We start from the raw sequence: 23,302 nt of genomic DNA on the forward strand, positions 1-23,302 counted from the left end.
GCCTACTTTGAATCCATTAGTTCTACAAAGCTAACTCAGTTGGATAAATAAGTACTTCAAAAAGCCATTCCCTTTGGACCTAGCTATGAATGCTTCAAAATGAAAAAGACTTAAAATAGTCATTGACAAAATAATTGAAAATGTGAGCAATCGTCTGAACAATATAATTTTTTCCATTATGCACAGAATTTTAGGGAAATAAGATCAGTATCATTGTTAGGAACATTAAGGTTTCCTTGTTACAAATAGGCACCCAAGGATATAAGCCTGTATAAAGATTGCATCATTAAATTGCATACTTCAATTTAGGGGGCACTATATGCTTCAGCAGCACGTATACCCCAATTGCAACAATACAGAGATTAACATGGCAATTGCACAGGATGATATGAAAATTTGTGAAATATTCCATATTTTTCATTCTTCAGATGCAAGAAATGAAAAACAGTTTTTAAAAAGTTGATTACAAAATTACAAGTGTAATAATACATGTAATTCATATAATTAAAAGTTATTTTCACATCACTGTATTAAATCTTCAAATTAGTGAAGTCTTTACATAGCATAATCTTTAAAAAAACTTTTGAAATTAGACAACATTGTCATTTTATCCCAAAGAAATATACTATAAGGACCTAGGAAAAAAGGAATCTTACACTGTTTCTATATGGAATGCAATCTGAAAGGACACATTTATTAATGAGCCTATATATTATAAAACAATGTAGAATTCAAAGTATTATATCTAGGACAGAATAAAATAGATTATGGATATTATACAAACATAGAATATAGAATACTTTAAAATATAATTTTTCAGACAAACACCAGAAATATGTTCAGTTTCTATACTACTCATTTCAACAGATAAGTTAAAATTCTTTCTGATTAAAAAAAGCACAAACTCTCCAGAAACCATTATAGATGTATACAAATCTCTTTTGAATACATTTTGACATCAAAGTCAGGCAATTCACTTGGAAGAATTCCATGGAATCCATGAATTGTTACAGTAAGGTATTGTTGTTATTTGGATTGTGAAAATATTTTGCATGGACACAAACAATGGAATGGAATTTATGAAATTTAAAAAACTTAACCAAACCATGGTGACTTAGAAGAGCAATTTGTACAGCCTTCCAAAACTTCAAAGAGATAGTGATATATACTTATCCGTTTGGCAATATCAAATGCAGTTTCTTCCAACTTATTCTTCAGACCTGATTTGACATAATGGCTCAACAGATGAAGATCCAACGTGTTTTTGCTATCTCTGTTCCCAGCAGCAATATGCAAGGGGGTCAAGAGGCCTTTAGTTTGGGAATTGGTATTTGGATCATGATGAAGTAATTAAACAGCCACTCTGGTATTATTCCACGTAAAAGCACTGTGCAGGGGTGTCCAGCCATCTACAGTTATTGCAAGAATATCTGCCGATTGAGCCACCAACTCATGGCAAATGTCTAAGTATACCCTACAGGTTTCCTGATGAAGATGGTTATACTCATCTTCATACCTAGTATTCACATGAGTGGCCTTTTTGGAAAGTAGTCCCTGCACTACTGTAGTAGTAAACAGATTATTTTCAGCAGCCCAAAGAAGAAATTTGCTTGGATCCTTCTCCATTTTTTTCTTGCAATTGATACCATTCCTCACTTTTTCATCGTGTTCCTCATCTTCATGACAATTGCCTAACCAGAGACTTTGAGTGCCATTGGGAATGATGTGTACATGTATTTCCCTAATAGTTCATGTTAGTTGAACTGTTCAGCAAAATCCGGTGAATTTTCTGCATCTGTTTTTTCACTATGATTTATTTTCTCTTTTTCCATTTTTACTATTCGAAATTATTCTAACTGTAGATTAGGGAATTGATGGAGAGCAGAGGAAAGATGGCCCTCCGTATTCAAAGATTCAGACTGAAAATATGGACCAGTGGTGTGTTCATGTGCAGTTTATTCTAGGAATGAGAAAAATGCATGCCTCTGATCAATTTATAGAGCACACAGAATTTTATGTTTTGAAAAAAGATGGAAATAGAATTTATGTATTTATTTGAAATTAGTAAATACATTTATAGCAGTCTACATAAAGAGACGTAGCTTTGACCAAATTGTAGACAAGAATCTAAATCCTTGATAATTGTAGGAAGAGATCTGAATGAAATCAGTTGAATCACACTTTTCCTGTAGAATGAAGGAATAGGTCCATTCAGCAAGAGAAGGCAAGCCAATTATATCTGTGACAAATCTTTGTGGAAAATGGTATCGAGGATTACTTACTGGTGATCCACTTGCACTGGAAGCATGATTCTGAAATATTCCTTGCAGATTCTCAACTATTGCTTTGATCATTATATTCTCCAAGAAGAAAAAGTGAGATTTAATTGATAGCAAAGGACTACTAATACATTTTGACTTCTTATTAAACACCTTCAATCATAGAAACCACTTAAAGACAATAGACAGGCCTACTTTTATAGATGAAAACAAGTGTCTTTAATAGTCATGCAAAGGATTTCTATTTTATTACTGCATTATACATTTTTTCTAATGTTGGATAACAATAAATAATGAATCTATTAGAAAGCTCTTCAAGCTCATATGTCCAATAATGAGTTCTCTTATACTAAATCATGGTATTTTTTGTGTATGGTCTGAAGAAGAAATTTAAATTACTAACTTGATGTTTTGACAGGACAATTTCATCACTGTACATCTTGCTTCTATACTCAATTTTAGATTACGATCTAAGTATGTGAAATAGATAAGTATAGAGGAAAAAGTAGAAGCCACACTGGTAGCTCATGTCATTAATCCTAGCTAATCAGAAACATGAAGTCTGAGGTTTGTGGTTTGAAACCAGACCAAACCAAAAAAAAGGCCATTAGATTCTGATTTGAAAGAAACCAACAAAAGCTAGAAATGGGGCTGTGGTACAAGCAGTGAAATGATAGCCTTGAGAAAACTAAAACAAAAAAAATATCAGTTTCTGGGACAGAGCCAGGCCCTAAGTTCAAGCCCTATTATTAGCACCAAACAAATGAATGAATGAATTAGTTAATTAATTAAAAATAAATTAAGTGGTCACATGTGGATAGACAAGTAAAACATAAAACCCGTGGTGACTGGATAGTGTATTACTTTTTAGTAAGGCAAATTATCATTTATACTAATCATTAATATTTTATTTGAACTTTTTTGTGCAGTAAACTCTGAATTTATCATGTATGTATATGTGTGTGTAAATGTGTGCATGTGCTGTTGCAATGTTGCTTGCCAATATGGACAAGGTGGGACTGAAAAGAGCTAACTGTGTTGCAATATTTTTATTTATCATTGTTTTGTCATGTTATTTCAGTTCGACCCCCCTTCTGTACACTTTATTTGTCAAATAATAACATCATCAGAATCAAATCATTTACATTAAGTTAGATAAAAGAGACAGCTTTAGCTCTTATTATATGCTAGGAAAGAAGATACAGACATAATTAGGTAGTAAGTTATTGCTGTAAGATGACTGTCAGTTCAAAATATGTATTTGACCTCTTAAATTGGTTATAATTTTAAAATATGCTCATGGAGTGAGTTTGACCGACTTGACCAAACCGGTATTACTCTCTGGTTATTCCCGTGAAACACAAGGTGGATAAATTCTGGCTTTCTGTTGAAAACTTTCTTTATAAGATCATATCTATTCTCACTAAGAGATAATCAACTCCAAATTTTTACGTTTGAATATCCCATGATATTGACTGAAAATCGGTATTGTTGATAAGCTTGCTAGATATTCCTTTCAAAAACAAACAAACAAAAAGCATGTGTCATCTCCAGATAATGGATGTATTTGAAGTTGTACATGCAAAGGGATCTTCACTAATGGCTCTTTTGTGGGAGTAACTATCGCAACTTAAAAAATAAGGCTTTTCGTATATATATAACGAAATATAAATAACATCCCAGAGTGAATCTTGCAACTTCTGAAAAGCCTTTAATATTTTTGAATTATTTCAGTTCATTGACTAAAAAGCTAAAGACATTTCTGAAATAAATATTGTTAAGATCTGAAAATGTAAGTGCATATAAAGGCTTTTATGCATCATTTTATGAAAATCTAGTTTTTATGAAACTAAATGGAATAGAATAGAAGAATGTAAGTGAATTTTGTAAGCTATTTTATTATTAGTATAACTTTGTTTTCTATTAACACAGTCCTCTGAATGTAGATGATGTGTGTAGATGATGTGTGTCTGTACTTTAGTTATTTTTAGGATCTTTGTATTTAAAGGAGTGGATTTTTGGTATAAATAAAGGTCTTTTAAAATGATTAGGATTAATCTTGTGTTTTGTGTACTACTCCCAAGAAAATGAGTTATTTTCAAGTGTTACTAGTTTATAATTGAATCTTCAGTATCATAAGAAATTTTTAAAAATTTAGTATTGATGACTTTTTAAACCAATTGTATTCACAAGTTGGAGACTCTTTAATTCATGCTTAGGTCTTGGTGTCTATGATTTTTAACTTCTCGTTCCTAGCATTAATGATAGGTCAGAGTGCGTTTTTGGGTATATGAGAGGTAAAATATTTATGTGGGGTCAAAGGTGATTTTTATATCAGTCTTGCTTTAATAACATTTTAAAGAAGTACATTTCTCTCAAAATGTTGCACATCAAAAGCTATCAAATACTTCTCATGGTAAACAACTTAGGTGAGCTACAATGTGGAAATGATTGGTCCATCATACCTGCAGTCTGTTTCCATTCAGAATTGGGCAGGTCATTCTATCTGTAAGACTGTGTTAAACAGAGATGGGGTCGCCAAGCATATCTAGAAATCAAGAATGTTACACTTTAGCAGTTCCTTTCACCAAGGAGGTGTAAATTGACTATGAACTTGGAGCTTTCATATTAAAGCTACCTATTTTCTAACAAAGATAAAGTGAAATATTATTAGAGTGTTCACAATAATTTTGGGAAATTTTCCTAGAATTAGTAGACTAAGTTCTGGTATTTTAGTCATAAAATAAAATGAGGTTATTTGATACAGTGGGAGAGGGGCCACAGGCTAACTCTTACCATGCGTACATGTTGTACTAGTAATTCCAACTCTGAAGACTTCAGTATCATCATCTGAGAATTAAAAATAGAAGCAGATCCACTTTATGGGAATATTGTGAGGATTAAATTAGATACCATAGGTAAAGTACTTGGAAAAACAATCAGCATTTGATACTTTCTACCTATTATTTTATCATGAAATGAATTCTAACATTTTACTGTGATTTTTATATTGTGTCTATTTAGAATACACAATGTGATGTATTGATATTCATTGCATTGGTCACTTTTCTTTCATTATGAGGAAAATACCTGCAAATAATATTTCTGAGTAGGAGACTATTATATTAACTCATGGTTTAAGAGAACGCAGTTTAAGATCAGATGTCTCCATTGATTTTAATTATATTTTTATTAAATAGCTGGTCAAAAGAATTTCTATTCCACAAATCAGTTTATAAATACAATACATCTTCACATAAATTACCCTTCCAAACCTCACCCCACTTTCATTTTTTCTAGTTTCCTACTATCAGCATTGAATATTATACCTTCCCTCTCTTCCTCCATAGCTCTTTATTCCTTCCCTTTGACTTTCTCTCACATCTTCCAAGTGACAGTTTCCTGGTATTCATTTCCTTGAATTTAAAGTTCAATTTTATAAGAAATTACACCGTTTAAATACTCCTCTGCAAATAGCATGCTTTGGTTAATACTATTATGTAATTGTAACCCCTCTGTCCGGTATTTTCACAATACAAAAATTTTCAGTTTTATGGTCGGTATATTTTGAAAAGAATGCCATGACTTTATGAAATAAAAATAGAATCTTTAATGGGTGTATTGTCACTATTGCCACCCAGATTTAAAAAAAAATTCTTAGACTACTACCTCAATTCTTATGCAAAAATAAAAAACGATTACAAAACTAAATGTGAGATGTGAAAACCTACAAAATATAAATGTAAAAATTCATGACATTGGATCAGTAAAGGTTTCAAAAAATGACAAGGAAAGCATTAGCGGTTAAAGAAAAGCAAGAATAAACTGGATAATATCAACTGATAACCTTTCATAATTCACAGGACTATATAACAGAAATGAAAACATATCCAACAGATATAGGAGACATATTTGTTAATACTACAATGTTAACGCTACAATCATTTTGAGTCTAAGTATTTTTATATCTTCTAAATCTATATAAATTTTTCCCAAATTGGGTATTTCTTTAAAGAACATATGTAAATTGATAGTCAATAGGAGGAGCAAATGAAATAAGTTCCTTTTTAATATCTAAGAATAAATCAAAAGAAAACTCACTAGTATGACCATAATATAAAAAGATTATACAAAATATAGTAGTGCAATTGTGGAGAAATTGATATACTCCACATAGCAAATCAATTTGTAACAATACTACAATCATTATATCAAGCAAGTTTTCAAAAGTTCAAAGAGAATTTATAGGATCTATTTATTACACTTCTATGTATGTATTAAAGAGAAGTAAAAAACTTGTTTGGACAGGGAATGTAGTTTACTGACATTGCACTTGAGTAGTATGTGTGAGACCCTGGAAATGGTCCCCAAAAACAAGTTTTGAAAAGACACACTATAGAGGAAGTATGCTGGACAAATTCCTGTAACTGAATTTCATATCTATTTTAATGTCTGTTCTAAAATTTACAGTATTTCTATTTGAAGAAATGCAAGTTTGTGAAAATTAGGCTTGGAAAACGTATGACTGTACAATTCACTTCCAAAGCACTAAAATGTATACAATACATGGAGATAATATATTGCGAGTGAATTACATGTCAACAAAAAAAGAGAAACTATTTTTAAAATTACTGCACACAAAATGCAGAATACCTAAAAAGATGTTTTTGGTGTTGGCTTAAAAACTTTGTAAACTACAGCTTTTTAAACAAAGATATAATGTCTGTCTATGTTGAGGTTTTTGTCTGTTTATTTTGAGTTTATACAGAGATAACTCAATCAAAAAGTGTATGATAACTGGAATATCTAGGAATTATGCATCACTTATAAATAATTGATAACCTTTTCTGGAAGAAAATTTGGTAAATCACAGAACACAGAATCTATGCATCTGCATTTTATGAAAGCCATATGTTACTTACTCAATCCAATTGTTTTTCTCTACTTTGCTAGGGAAAAAATATTCTCAAGATAAGAGACAATAGCAGTGAAAAGAAACAAAATACACAATCATCTTGATTTATTTGTGAAAATAACAAATGAAACAAAACAATTCTACTTCAAGGACTCCAATATTAGTAACTAAGAAGATGTTCCTGAATGACAACATCCATTGAATTTTTGGAATTTTAATTTCTACAAACCTGTGACAATTAGAATAAGAAAACAAATATAGTCTTAGAGCAAACCAGCCTTGGAATAACTTTCTTAATTGTTTTGAAATTACATAAGAATTGACACTCCTTTGCTTTGGAAACATTTAAATAAGTTTATCATTTATTATAATTCAAATACGAAGCAAGAGTAATTTTATATAATCATTACAAATATCATCTTATAACTATGGCAAAATACAATAAAAGTCCAATCCCAATATAGTACCTATGTATCATTATACTTAATTCCTAATCATTACCTAAATATCTTAAACAAACTAAATATTCATGTCTTTAACATAGATGTAAATATTCTTTACTTTTTACTTAACATTTTCCAGGGGCCTGTATTCATGTTTCTAAGAAATGTTCACAGCAGTTAAAAGATGCTTTTGTGAAATTAATGTGATAAATTTTGTTGGAGTTGAGTTGTTGTTGTTGTATGCAAGGCATAAGCATTGTCCCTAAGCCTTTTTATTCTCAAGGACAGCACTCTAGAACTTGAGGCCCAGAGCTAATTTATATTTTTCAGAATCTAAGAAGTAGTTTTCTGTCTGGGCTAGTTTCAAACAGAATTTTAAGATCTCATTACACAGAATAGGTTGAATTATAAGAGTGAGTCACTGCCACTTCTTTAGACGTATTTGTTAATTTTAATTATGTTTTAAGATTTTTGTTTCACCATAGTGTATATATCTCTACAAATAAATTTAGACATATGTATATATTTCTGATGAATAATGCTCAGGAGTGAGGATGTGTTCAAAGTACTGCTTCAGAGAATATAGTTGAATATCTTGGGGGAAAAAACTGCTTTAAATTATTCTGTGATAATTGTACAAGTAGAAGCCCCTAACTCTGACTGTAATCAGCCACAACATCATCAAATTAGGGACTATTTTCCAAGTGCAAAGTGAGAAAAAGAGGGCTCATCGCAGTTAGTGTTCAGGTTAAAGTAATGGAAATCACTTAATTTTTCTGATAAATCTTCATTTATTGCTGGAGCATTAAAGTAGGGAAAAGCCAAGTAAATATATTGCATGTTCCTAAATTAAGCTGGATGTATTATATTGTTCTCTATTTTAACTTGGAAGTTATAGATTATATCTTTTTATACTCTGATTTGGGACACTGATCTGCTCTCAGTTATTTCTACTCTTCCCCTTCTTTTGACCATCCGCTTACATAATCTTTATTTAAAGAGACATACTTGAGCTTGCATTTCTAAATTCTTCAAAATTATCTGAATTTCTTCATACTTCTGGCAGCCTCCTAAATCTTTCTCAAGGGAATATTTTGTCACTACCATTTTTATCCTATATGATATCTTCCTGCCTAATACAGTGCAAAATATACATCATCCAGATATCTCAACACTTGTACCAACATAAAATATTGTCTTACTTAGAAACCATGATTTCAGTATATCTGGGGAGGTGGCATCTGTCATTTTTGAATGACCTTAAGTGATACTTACATGAAATCATGTTTTAAACCAATATGCCACTGAGAAGATGAACGAATCGATAAAATCGATGAAATCATTAATACACACACACACACACACACACACACACACACACACACACACACACACACACGGTGGAATTCTATGCTTCCAATTCATAAGGAAATGGAAAGACTTGGAAAAATCCTACTAAGTAAATTAAGCAAGACACAAAGAAACAGATTCCATGGTTTCCCTCATGTGTAATAAGTAGGAAATGTCTAGGATGGTCGTAGCAGATGAGCAGAATGGCTCAAGAACTATGTATATATGACCATATAAGTGGATGCTGAGCAAAATGAACTCCTAGACATTGAAACAAAGGTTTTCCTTTGTGGTTGTTTTTTTTTTTAATGTACTATGTGATTTCTTTATTCTTTTGTGTTTTCTCCTGTGGTTTATCTCCTGCTGCATATGATTTCAGTATCCTGTGTATTGTATACATATTTATCTTAATTTGGCAAGGGAAGAGGAACAACAAAATGGCGACAGAGAGGACAAAGAGCAAACCAATGCCATAGCAATACTCACAAGACAACATGTTGGAAATTTTCACTACATCTTGTGAGGGGTATTGGGGAAAAGGAAAAGTGTGAGAAAAATGAGGGAGCGGGTAAAAAGTTCGACATATTATGTATTCACTACATTACAATTACTGAAACCCCTTCTATATATTAAATTGACAATAAAATTAAATTTAAAAATAAGCTACATAAAATAGAATTTCACTGTATTATTATAGTAAATATTATTCTATGTGTATTACCTTTATAAAATGAACAATATTTGGCTTCTAATTTGAATTAATTGCCCCTTTCTTTATCAGAGGGTCAGCAACTGGAATGTTATCAAACTATACAAAATTTTCAGAATATACTTGCCATTATTTTGAAAAAAAAAAAAACCATTATTTTAGTATTGTCTCATACTAAATAGAAAATAGTTCAATTCTCTGGAAACTCCTAACATTTAAAACTGAATTTTTGTTAAGAGGAGAGAATATATGTGTTCTTCAAAATTCCTATGACTACTAACTACTCATTTTCAAATTCTGAACATGCCATACCAGAGACATTCAAAACAGTGCCTGTTTGCATTTTATTTAATTCTGCAATAGATGCAGCCACATTCTGGTTGAAGATAAAACTATGAAGTATCTATAATAATTAATTCCTCTGGAGTAAACATTTGTTCATCAGAGTAAGCTATTATTTCTATGAAAATCAATCCCAACATTTTATGCAGTGAAGTCATTCTAGCCGAACAATTTCCAACTTGTAAGGTGCACCTTAAAATTCCCTAAATTTCACAGCATGACTAGCTTAACACTATTGTGAAAAAAATATACACTTCTACTAATGTAATGCCCTTTCTATTGTTCTAAGAACACTGCACTAAACTTTGCTGCATCATTTTTCCCCAAGTGATATTCTTGAGATCAGAAAATTTGCAAATATTCTTTTTACTTATCTTTTTTCCTATAATAGATATTCAGGAGGCTAAGATCTGAATATTATGGTTCAAAGCACACCCAGGCAGGAAGGTTTCTTAGATTCTTATCTCCAATGAACTGCTCAGGAAAAGCCAGACAAAAGTGGCACTGAGGTTCAAGTGGTAGATAGTAGTCTTGACCAAAAACAGGCACAAGGACCGTGCCCTCAGCCTAAATTTAGCCACAGTTAAAAAAATGTGTACATCTTTATCTGACACCCATCAGAGATTAAACCTGAGTATGAAACCTAAGGAAAATGATAAGGTAAGAATTTAACTTTTCTGGATTTACGTAAACAAAATGCAGCATAGAGTAACTCATTGGTTTAAAGTCAACCTATTTCTCCAAAACATTCTAAGCATTTCCTTACAATGTGTATTATTCTCAAGAAGGGAATGGAGAATATGAGAATTGGACTAACCAAGTATTGTCTTCAAATATGCATAATTTGGATTTACCTCTTTTTTCGTTATAGGCATTTTTGAGAAAACTGTTTGAATAATTGATTTCCTGGTCGGGTATAATATATCCTAGTTTCATATACCAAACTTCATTCAGAAAATGGTATATAGTGATTAAGTAAACATATTCAATAAATGTCATAAAGTATATACCTATAGGAATAATATTTTTAAGAGTGCATTTTAAATATTCTAATATAATTATTTATTTGATGGGAAAATTTCACATTAACAGCAATTAACTGGAATACTTTAACGTTAATTGGACAAGATTGTCTTTCTAAATGAGCAAAACCAATTTCTCCCTTTCTTTATCAAGGAAACAACAGAGGAAAAAATGGAAATTAACATATGAATATATAAGAACTGGAATTAATTTTTGTCTTTTTATTAGCAAATATTAATTTCAAAAAGTGTTTTATTGTGTTATACACATATGTCCATATAATGTAGCCATCTACATTTTATTCCTTTTATTAGTTTTATTATACCATCATACTTACTTATAAAATATTTGAATATATTTATCCACAATATTTCTCTTCATGTCCTCTCTTAATTTTTTCCAAATTTAATCAGTTCCATATTTTAAACCTGGCTCATTCATTGTATTTTCTGGTTCTAGAGTCTGCATATAAGAAATCTAGTATGTGTTTTTCACAGTATGGCAGATTGCATTAATAAGAAGGTTTCCAGTTCTATCATTTTTTTGAAGATGATATGATTTCATTATTATGTGTGGCTAAATAATATATCATTGTGTATATTTATTATAACTTGTTTAGTCAATGAGTGATTAAGGAACATATAGGTTAATTCTGTAGTTATTTATGCTTTTTATGTGGGAGAAGTAAGGATGGAAATAATGATGTTTAGACTGAGAAACATGCTCTTTAGTATGGCACTCTAGTATTTGAAACATCAGCTGCTCTTTCATCAGTATTTCAATACTGCATTATATTTTAAAAATAAAATTTAATTACATTTGCAAAGGTGTTCTCTTTCAGTATCCATATAACTTTTTATTACAGTGTTATATTTAGTATGTCATGTGAGTGAAAATGCATGCATGTTTGTATATATAGCTGACTCTAAGGAAACTGAATGTATGTGAGATACAGGATTCAAATAAAAGTTTCAGACCTGCTAAGATGCTAAACTGAATATGTCCAGTTTGTGGAGTGTGATTTCAAGATCATATTTTGTAGGTTTCATACCAATTAAGTAGATGTTTCTCATCCAAAATCATAAGGAATAAAACAACTACTCTGTTTCATAATCATTTAGTCTTAGTACTCCAGACATTGTAATTAGTGGAAAAAATGATTGAAAGTAAGATGGGTCAGTAGTGAGCCTTTAGAAACACTGAATTTTCCCCAAAATCTTCAGATGCACTCTGTGAATAGAAGTTACAATTTTATATATTTATAAATATATTTATAAACATACACATATAATATGATTCTATTTATGTAAATATGTGCATATAATATAAATATATCATATATTTGTTATATTTTAAATGTATCATAAATATTTATTTATATTTAAATGTAATTCATATTATCATATGTACATATATATATATATACATATATATATATATACACATATATTTTTTTGGTCAGTCATGGGGCTTGAACTCTTGGCGTTGGTGCTGTCCCTATGCTCTTCAGCTCAAGGCGAGAGCTCTACTGCTTGAGACATAGCGCCACTTCCTGTTTTCTGGAGGTTTATTAGAGATAAGAATCTCATGAAATTTCCTGCCTGGGCTGGCACTGAACCATGATCCTCAGATCTCAGCCTCCTGAGTAGCTAGGATTACAGTTATGAGCCACCAGTGCCCGGCTATATTTATATCTGAAATTTGTCAGTGGAACAAAAGGTACAGAAACTATTATTCTTAACATGAAAGGACTTCACATTGACAGGTGTAGTTACAAGAAGAAAAACGATAAATATTCACAGTGGCACAAAAATCCCTTAGGTGCCTAGTTCGACAACTCTTTTTTTGAGACACTTCATGTTGTGTACTTGGTTTTCAACCGAAGCGACTATAGAAGGTATTGGACCCTAAACAACACTGACAATTGCCCACTGACAAATACCCACTCCTCTATGACAGATTTAGCAAGGACTATCATGGAGATTCTTGTTAGGGATATGATGAAAAATTTATATGTTAGTTGTGATTACAGAACTGTTTTACACCTGTCACTCAGACAGTAACTGTATTTAACATAGTTCCTTTGCTCTAACTTATATTTTCTTGGCTCAGGAAATTGTTTTTATTTGTGAAAACTTGGCTGTTCACAACATAGACATGCGTTTTAAATCCTTTTGAAATTACTGTCTGCACAGAGTTCTATGAGATGAACTTCTCTTTACCACTGAAATGAACTTACTCTGATTCAAACTTGGACATCAGCTAGCTTGTTCTCCTTCCCTGAAAACCATCTATATAGACGTCTTTACATGTAAAACAGATCCTCACTTACTTGCAAAAGTCTGTCAGTGAGTCAAACCTAACTCACCCAAGTGAGGTTAATTCATCTCCCATGCTTCCTTTCATTAAAAATGGTAAGAACTGTTTAGCAATGCACATACTTTTTATTGTGAAGTGTGACTCCTATGTTCCATAATGTGAATCAAGCAGAGGAATCAGTTTATGATAGGAAAGGTCATTTCAAAGAGTCTTAGACCTTGAAAATTATCCTGAGTATAATTTTTGGAGAAATATCTCTTTTCAAAATAGAGGACTCATTTATTATTATTCTTATTTTTGTTTGTTTTTTTTGGGGGGGTCCGGTCGTGCGGCCTGAACTCTGGGCCTGGGTGCTGTCCCTCAGCTTTTCAGCTCAAGGCTAGCGCTCTACCACTTGAGCAACAGCGCCACTTCCGGATTTTTTCTTTTTGCTTATGTGGTGCTGAGGAATCGAACCCAGGACCTCAGGCATGCAAGGCAAGCACTCTACCACTGAGCCATCTTCCCAGCCCCTCAATTATTTTTTATATTGTGCTGGTACTGGGGTTTGAACTGCTGGCCTTGAGCTCTATCGAGGCTTTAATTCTCAATGTTTGCTCTATACCACTTAAGCCACACTTGTACTTCTTCCTTTCACCACAACTGGAGAAACGAATCTCTTAGGTTTATCTACTTGGAATAACTTCGAATTGCAATTGTCAAATTTGAAACTACCAAGTAGCTAGATGTAAGCCACTGGTGTTCTGCTACAACTCACTTCTAAAGAATAAATAATCACAAAAATCAGAGAAAAATATTTGTTCAATTATTTATGTGTTGTCTAAAAAACCAAATCATTTGCTACTGAAAGAGAAAAATAGAGATGATAGAGATGAATATGGAGGAGCAAGACCCCAAGAAAGAAGGGAAGGGATGATAAATGAGGGGAGGAGAAGGGAAGGGAAGATACGCGAGGAGGGGGAGCTGAGTAGAATTTTCTACTCATCACTAAGGTATTGTTGGACAATCAGTGCTTTTGCATTTATGTAGCCAAAGCTTTCTATTTTTGGTAGTTGTAAACTGAGACATAAAATACCAATTTACAGGTAATAACCTGTTAGTGTGCTTCCTCCTGCACCAAGGAAGCCATAGTAAGGTTACTGTTAGAGAGAAGGCAAGAGTAATCAGTTTAAGTGATTCTGAGAAACAATAATTGACATGCAAGGAATGCTCCCTTGTATGGTGAAATCAAGCATCACTCTTGTTCCCTGCTCCAGACTTCCTCTCAAAAAGAACAGCAAAAACAGAAGAGGAAGGAAATATCTGAGTAATGATCATCTCTCTATTTTCCCTCATCTCTTGACCACTCAAACAATAAAGCCAAAGGAGAGTTAACCTGAGCTTGTGGGAGAAATAGGGGGGAAAGTTCATTCTAACAAAGAGAAAGTTGTCAAGTAATAGGGGTGGCATTTCAAATACTGAAATAAACCTTTTATAATTATTAATAAAAAGTAACTTGAAATTTATTGAACATTTAGAAGAATACAGGGCTCACTACATAGTGGAATCTGCATTATTAATACTGACTCTTGCTTCTATCATCAGAAATTGAAGATCTTCCCTAATATTCCAATACTAGGCAAATTACCCTTGATATTCACTTAAACTTTGTGAATATAATGCAGAAAACATGACTTTAAATTTAAACCGGTGAAGTGATAGGTAATGGAAATTCATTATGAATAGCATAATGCTGAGAGCATGGAAATTATTTTTCTTTCGTTTTCTGTGTGTAGAGAAGAAAAAAGGTCTCTTGGATGGCCCTGAAGTTCCAATTCTAAATTTAGGACAGAAGGTGAATAGTAAAGGAGACCTATTTCAGCCATTCAGAGATTAGAAATGTGGAGGAATTTCCTCATTTTTGTAGGTCAAACATGGAAGAGAAGATGTGGCAAGTCCAAAGGCAAATGCCAAAGGCATGAAGTTAAAACCAGTCTCAATAGAGAATCTGGGTTTAAAGAGAGTAGGGTAGAAGAGTGGAGAGGGAAATGGTGGACTAATACATTCATAGTATTCGATGTACATGTGTGAGGATATAAGTAGTAAACTTGAAGGGATAGGGGGGGTTGCGGTAAGGGAAGGAAGAAAAATGGAAAGTTTGACAAAGATCCAGATGTATTGCACATTGAAATGCATATACACTCTATTCAACACTGACATGATGAAGCGAAATCCATTTGCACAACTAGCTAAATATTAAAAAGTTTTTGAAGTTTTAATATTGAGCGACCAGAAGCCTAAACCCTTAGAGATAAACAAGATGATAGCATTGACATATTGTTGAGGCTTGTGCTCCTTTCAATATGCAAAATTTAATAAGTGTTGTCTGGGCAAATGTACATTTTATTTTACCAATTCCTTTTTCAAATTGCTTAAAATATAGAGAACCAAATTCCCATATTACTTCACTTCCAATAAAAAAAAATCTTATAGACCTTTAGTTTTCTCAGTTGTTTCTAAATATCTTAAAGCAATGCATTGGAAATAATTTCATTCTCATTTAATTTTAAATTTGAAATCACTAAATTCTTTTAAAATCCTCTTACTCGGGCACAGGTATGGATAGATAACTGACGTGGGCAGAATCAGAATTATTCAGAAGGCTGTAAATGGATCCTCACCTAGTTTTCTCTCTGCTAGATCATAGAATACAGACTGCCCTAATTGGAAAAAGTTAGCCTTCCCAGGTTTTCTTCATATAAACACTCTATCAACATTTTGTTGTTAGAGGATTATTCAAGATTAGCTATATGTTATTGATAATGACTGAACATTACAGAAAGGTTAGGGAAAACCCTCTACACTTCAGTGAGGTTGTGAATTGTGCTTCATAAAGTGTTATGAAATCGCTCCATGAGAAATCTAGCAACCTCATTTCTAAAAAGTCCTTGCATGGTTACTCTTTCTAATAATGTCTCAATTCAAGTACTTCTCCTTGGAGTTCCATACTACTCAATGATGCTGTATTAGCTCCTTGTTATATTTTGCAGACCGGTGTTGGTGATGAAATTTGTGCTTTCCAAAATTGCTCTCCCAATTCCACCCACAAAATGCAGACAAATATTCTGAAAGAACAGTCAGAGGAAGATGGCGGAGGAGAAGCTGCAGGCTAAACAAGCTCTGGCATAGAAAGCAGCTTTAGTGTTCCAGTGAATAATCCTAGACTAGAGAATCACAAGTGTGCCATCACAGTACAGAGAGTTTGGCAAGAGAGGGAAAATCCAGGAAGGAGACAGATCTGAGCACCTGACCTTAGTTGCAGCTCTGGCCAGGGGCGGTGGCAGCAGCAGCTGCCTTAGCCACGATACCAGAGAGAATCTGGGACAAAGGCACCAGATGCAGTGGGTGGGTGGATTCTACTCAACACCAGCAAGAACTGACAAGGATTAGATATGTTCATCCTACAGATCTACAGATCGCACACCTGAGACTATGCAGAAACCAAGATTCTGGCAAGCAGGAACCAAGACTCTGGCGTGAGTAGAACCGTGACATCTTCACTCCTTCTCTGGGAACATAGGAGGAAAGGTCGCCCCCTTCCCCCCCCACCGCCCCACCATCACCAGAGATCTCCATCTTTGATTCTGACAAAGTCCCGGCTGAGCAACTAGCTCCAACTCAGGCCTTGGAAGAAAAAAATAAGAGTCATTTAGCAGGTTAGAAGAACCTGATCTGACCTGCCAAGTTCAGCTCCACCCAGGGGAAAGTCATCCAGCTCAGGCAGGGGTTCCTCTGCCCCTGGAGGAGTGACTTCCTTCACTGGGTAAACAGAGCCAGAAGCTGCCCCTCCCTATAGCAGCCTAGACAAACAATTGAAATTCAGTTAACATAAACCTTGAAAATGGCTCTAGGCTGGACTCTGTGAGTCTCTCACCAGCTAGCCCCTCAGGGAAAAGCTACTGTTTGCTGAAAGGCCTCAACCATACCCAAAACCTAGCCTCATCACAGCATCTCCAAGCTAGAGAAAACAGCCATCTCCCTATTTTGTGATACTCAAAGCAGATGTCCCTCCCACTGAACTAGACTGGGAGAAGGATCACAAAATCCTGAGTAATGCAGAGCATTTTTCTGCCTGCTCAAACAAACTGACTTAAGAAACCAATCAACCCACAGGAAAACCGAACACCACAAACCACGAAACTGGTTACAGACACAGGAGAGATACAGGATCTTCCCATTTTTGCACCCCCCCAAAAAAAATTCAAAGACCTCTTTTTTTGTACCTTTTTTAATTTTAATTTTTTTCTATTAATCTTTTTTTCTCTCATAATTTTTTAATTTTAATTTTTTGTGAACATACTGTACAGAGGGGTTACAATTACATGGTTAAGATAATGAGTACATTTCTTATCAAGCATTGCAGCCTCCTCCTTTGTTTACCCTTCACATCCCTTCCCAGCCTCCCCCGCTCCCCCCCAAACCCCCCCCCCCCCCGCACCAAAGTTGTAAAGTTCGTTTTTGACATGACAACTTCTATTTCTCATAGTTGCATTGGGTCCACCTGTATCCTTAAACGACTTGTTATTCCTCATCTCCTCCACAAATTATACCAACATCAAATATAGTGAAAGCAGGGATTATACTGTGGGGGAGCGACATACAAAGCTACAAAGAAATAATCTTATAAATGAGTTAGAAACAAATGCATGAAAGAAAAAAATATTTAAATACATATCTTAGGGTTCATTTTCCTAACATCACATTATCTGAACTTTCCTGCTTGACTCATATATATACTAGATATTGCAAATAAGGGAAACCAGGGGACCTATGTTTCTTTGGGCTTGGCTAATTTCACTTAATGTAATTTTTTCCAAGCCTTTCCATTTCCTAACAAATGGGGCAATGTCATTCTTTCTGATGGAGGCATAGAATTCCATTGTGTATATATACCACATTTTCTTGATCCATTCATCTACTGAGGGGCATCTGGGTTGGTAAATAATGCTGCAATAAACATAGTTGTGCTGGTAGCTTTAGTGTGGTCTTGTTTGTAAATATTTGGAAAACCAAACACCACAAATAGACTAAAGACTCCACCAAGAAACTGGTTACAGACACAGGGGAGATACAGGATCTTCCCATTTTTGCACCCACCCAAAAAAAAAAAATTCAAAGACCTCTTTTTGTGTACCTTTTTTAATTTTAATTTTAATTTTTTCTATTAATCTTTTTTTCTCTCATAATTTTTATTGTGTGTGTGTGTGTGTGTGTGTGTGTGTGTGTGTGTGTGTGTGTGTGTGATTTTTTAAAATCTTTTTTGACCTTTTGGTCCTTTTTAAAAATTCTTTTCAAGCTTTTGTGTTTTTTTTTCTTTTTTGCATGACTTAATTGCTTTTCTACTCATCTCCAGAGAAATACCTGTCATTGATTATTAGATCTTATCCCCCATTATGTACATACTTAATCCAGAAATTTATTATTCAAATCACAACCACTTAGGCTTAACTTCTTTAAGAGCAGTATTAAATCTTTATCCCTATGTAATTTTCAAGTAACTAATTTTAAGTATTTTTATTTTTTAGTTTTTCATGTCTCCTTTCTATCCCTTCCCTCATCTCATCCTATCCTTTTCTCCTATAAATATCACTTATTTAAGCTTACATGGTTTTTAAGTGTTTCACTTTTTAAATTTAAATTTTAGTTTTTCCATTTTTTTTCTTTTTTTGTTGTTGGTTTGTTTTAATCTCTCTCCTATCATTCTGTCCAATCATTTTCACTCTCGGAGATTAGGACTTGGTTAAATTCACTTTCCTTTTACTTCTTCACATCCCTCTAAGCCTATTTTCCCCATATTTCTACCTAAAACGAATAATTTCTGGTTTTCCAAATTCTTCTTTGCTGTTTTTAGCCCATTAATCCATAGTTGTTTGGTGCAGAATAGATTATATCTATTGAACTACATTGTATCTATAGCCTTTTGACTGTGTAACTACAGAAATTTGGTCGATGCTTGCATTAAAATTGTGTTCTAGCACAAAATTGGTGTTTCTTTCATACCAAATGCACAGAAAAAGCTGGAAAAACACAAGAAAAATAGCAAGTCCAGGTCTCTAAACTCCCAGACACAACAATCCGGTAATAGAACAATTAATGAATGATACAGAGAAGAGTTCCCAAAAAGCTCTACAAATACTACTGGTAAACATGATAAAAAAAAAAAATGATTGAACACTTGCAAAGGACTCGTGTTTGCGAGATAGGTAGAGAATGGTGGCAAACCAAAGTTTAGTACAGATATCCTCTGAGCATGAGGAAGCTACTCAAAAATTGATACAAGACTTGCGTGAGCAGGCTGAGAACAGTCAGAGGGAAAGACAGGTACTAAGTGAGCAAGCTGAGAACAGTCAAAGAGAACTACTGGAATTGCATGAACATGAAGAAGCTAATAAAAGTAATAAAGAAACTGCAAGAGCAGGATGAGGAATACATGGAATCCATAAACAGACAGCAGAAAGAATTCAGGGAGACTACCAATGGAATGCTGAATAGAACCGGACAGAAGGAATGGGAGTCCAAGGAAACCATAAACATTCAACTAATTGATTTGAGAATAAACACTGAACACCAAATTAAGGAACTAAATAACTTCATACAAGATCTAAAACAAAGGTCCATCAAAGAATTTGAAGCCATCAAAGCTGACGAATTAGAAGGAAAAGAAATAAAAACAAATTAGAAAGTCTTGACAGTAGGTTAGACCAGCAGAAGCTCAATTCTCTGAGATTGAAGACAGCCTAAATTTTACAGAAAAAGAACTTACAACTATCCAAGACAAATCCAAGAATATGATAGATCTATCCAACATTTGGAAGACATTATCAGAAGGCTTAATCTGAGGATAATGGGTGTAGAGGAGCACATAGAGACAGAAGTTAATGGTCTAGGAAATTTATTTAACAGGATCCTAACATGCAATAAGATAGGCCTATTCAGATACAAGAAGCTTTTAGAATCCCAAATAGACCAAAGGAGAATAGGACATCCCTGCGTCACTTTATAATCTTAACAGGATCAATTCAGACAAAGGAAAAGATCCTTGAAGTTTTCAAGGAGAAAAGATCAATCAATTATAAAGGGAAACGAATTAGAGTCACCTCAGATTTCTTAGTAGAGACACTTAAAGCAAGAAGAGCTTGGAATGATGTAGGCCATGACCTAAAGACAAACAACTATTAATCAAGAATACTGTACTCAGCTAAACTCTCCTTCATAAACGAAGGTCAAATAAAAGCCTTTCATAGCAAAGAAAAACTGAAACAATTTATCTCCACCAAACCAGCCCTAAAAGAAAGTTAAGGATGTCCTACACATAGAAAACCAAAAAGACACCAATAAAGGCGAAGAAAACGAACCTAAACTGCTAATCCAAGAACCATAGGAAGAACCCAGTTGCCGCAGCCCCCAAGAAGGTGGATAGCATGGCAGGAACTCCCAAACACCTCCTAGTCCTAACTCTCAACATTAACAGACTTTATTCTCTAATTAAGCAACATAGACTCTCTAGTTGGATTAAAAAGGAAGATCCTTCTATCTGCTGCCTTCAGGAGTCACACCTTCACCATAAAATAAAAATTTTGAAAGTGAAAGACTGAAACAAAATCTACCAAGCAAACAGCCCCAATAAACAGGCAGGAGTTTCAATCTAAATATCAGATAAATTGGACTTCAAATTAAAAATAGTGAGAAGAACTAAAGAAAGTTGCTACATACTAATTAAGGGATCTCTCCTTCAGGAGGATATCATAATTCCAAAGATCTATTCACCAAACAACGGAGCACACAAATTCATCCAAGAAACACTACACTAATTCAAATCTCACATAGATCCAATGACACTAATTGTTGTGGACTTTAACATGCCACTATCCCCACTAGATATATCAAGTGAACAAAGACTCAAAAGACAAACTGCAGATCTAAACAACTGCAGATATCAACTAGACATAAAATATATCTACTGAATATTTCACCTAGCAGCATCAGAATTCAAGTTTTTCTCAGCAGCACATAAAACATTTTCCAAAATAGACTACATTTTAGGTCACAAAGCAAACTTGTCCAAATTTAGAAGCATTGAAGTTATACCTTGCATTCTCTCAGACCACAGGGAATAAAATTAGAACTCAATACCAAAAGCCACCAAAGAAAGTCCTGTAACACATGGAGGCTGAACAACACAGAATTGAATGACCAGTGGGTCATGGAAGAGATTAGAAAGGAAATTCAAATGTTCATGATATACAGCAAAAATGAACACAAAAACCATCAGCTCCTTTGGGACACAGCAAAGGCAATACTCAAAGGCAAGTTTATAGCTCTGAGTTCTTACATCAACAAATTTGGAGAGATTTGCAACCAACAATTTAATGAGACACCTGAACCACCTTGAAAAAGAGCAGCAAGATAAGCCCCAATCCAATATACGGAAAGAAATCATAAAAATGACATCAGAATTAACTGAAATCGAACCGATAAAAAAAAAAATAGAAAGAATCAACAAAAAAAAGAGTTCGTTCTTCAAAAAAAATTAACAAAATTGGGCTAGGTAGGTGGTTCAGTGGTAGAGTGCTTGCTTGCATGCCTGAGGCCCTGGGTTCGATTCCTCAGCACCAAATAAGCAAAAAGAAAAAAGCCAGAAGTGGCGCTGTGGCTCAAGTGGTAGAGCACTAGCCTTGAGCAGAAGAGCTGAGGGACAGCGCCCAGGCCCAGAGTTCAGGCCCGATGACAGGACCCAAAAAAAAATTAACAAAATTGACAGACCCTTAGCAAATTTATCAAGAAAGAAGATAACAGACCAAAATAAATAAACTCAGAGATGAGAATGGAAACCACCACAGAGAGGGGGGAAAAAAACAAACAAACCAAGATTCAGAATATTATAAGGGAACACTTCTCAAACCTTTATGCTAATCAGTTTGAGAACTTGGCAGAAATGGACCTTTTCCTAGCAAATATCGACACGCCGAAACTAAACCAAGATGAGTTAAACAATCTTAACAGGCCCATATCAAGCATTGAAATAGAAACAGCAATAAGAAAAGTTCCATCTAAGAAAAGCCCAGGACCAGATGGATTTACAGACAAATTCTACAAGGCTTTCAAAGTACAGCACCCACCAATACTCTTTCAACTCTTCAATGAAATTGAAAGAGAAAGTTCACTACCGAACTCAATCTATGAAGTCATGATAACCCTCTTCCCAAACCAGGCAGGGACTCATCAAAGAAAGAGAACTATAGATAAACCCATTGCTGTGAAGAATATTGATGCAAAGCTTCTAAACAAAATTTTGGCCAATCGGCTTCAACAATTCATCCAAAAAATCATATACCACAGTCAAACAGGATTCATTTCAGGGATTCAAAAAAGGTTCAATATAAGCAAATCAATTCATATAATTCATCATATCAACAAGAGTAAGGACGCGAATCACATGGTTATCTCAACAGATACAGATAAATCATTTGACAAGATCCAACACCCATATATGATGAAGGCTCTGGAAAAATTAGGAATCCGGACATTCATCAATACAATAAAGGCTGTATATGACAAAATTACAGCCAGTATTATACTTAATGGTGAAAAGGTAAAGCCATTTCCTCTTAACTCAGGAACGAGACAAGGATGTCCACTCTCTCCACTTCTCTTCAATCTAGTATTAGAAAGCCTAGCTACAGCAATAAGACAAATTGCAAACGTAAAGGCAATCCAAATAGGGAAAGATGAAGTAAAACTCTCCCTCTTTGCAGATGACATGATCTTGTATAAAAAGAATCCCTCGGACTCCACTCCCAAATTACTCAACATGAATAAAAGCTTTGGCAAAGTAGCTGGATATAAAATTCACCCTCAAAATTCAATGGCTTTTCTGTATGCC

The 23,302-nt window shown here is 33.9% G+C and overlaps 1 pseudogene; it reads left to right on the forward strand.

The window, feature by feature from the left end:
- The first annotated feature begins 319 nt into the window (after window positions 1-319).
- On the forward strand, window positions 320-418 carry LOC122119538 (annotated as a pseudogene).
- Window positions 419-23,302: the final 22,884 nt, after the last annotated feature.

This window comes from Dipodomys spectabilis, unplaced genomic scaffold, assembly GCF_019054845.1.
Source record: "Dipodomys spectabilis isolate Male_0828 unplaced genomic scaffold, ASM1905484v1 ptg000172l, whole genome shotgun sequence".
Classification (NCBI taxonomy): Eukaryota; Metazoa; Chordata; class Mammalia; order Rodentia; family Heteromyidae; genus Dipodomys; species Dipodomys spectabilis.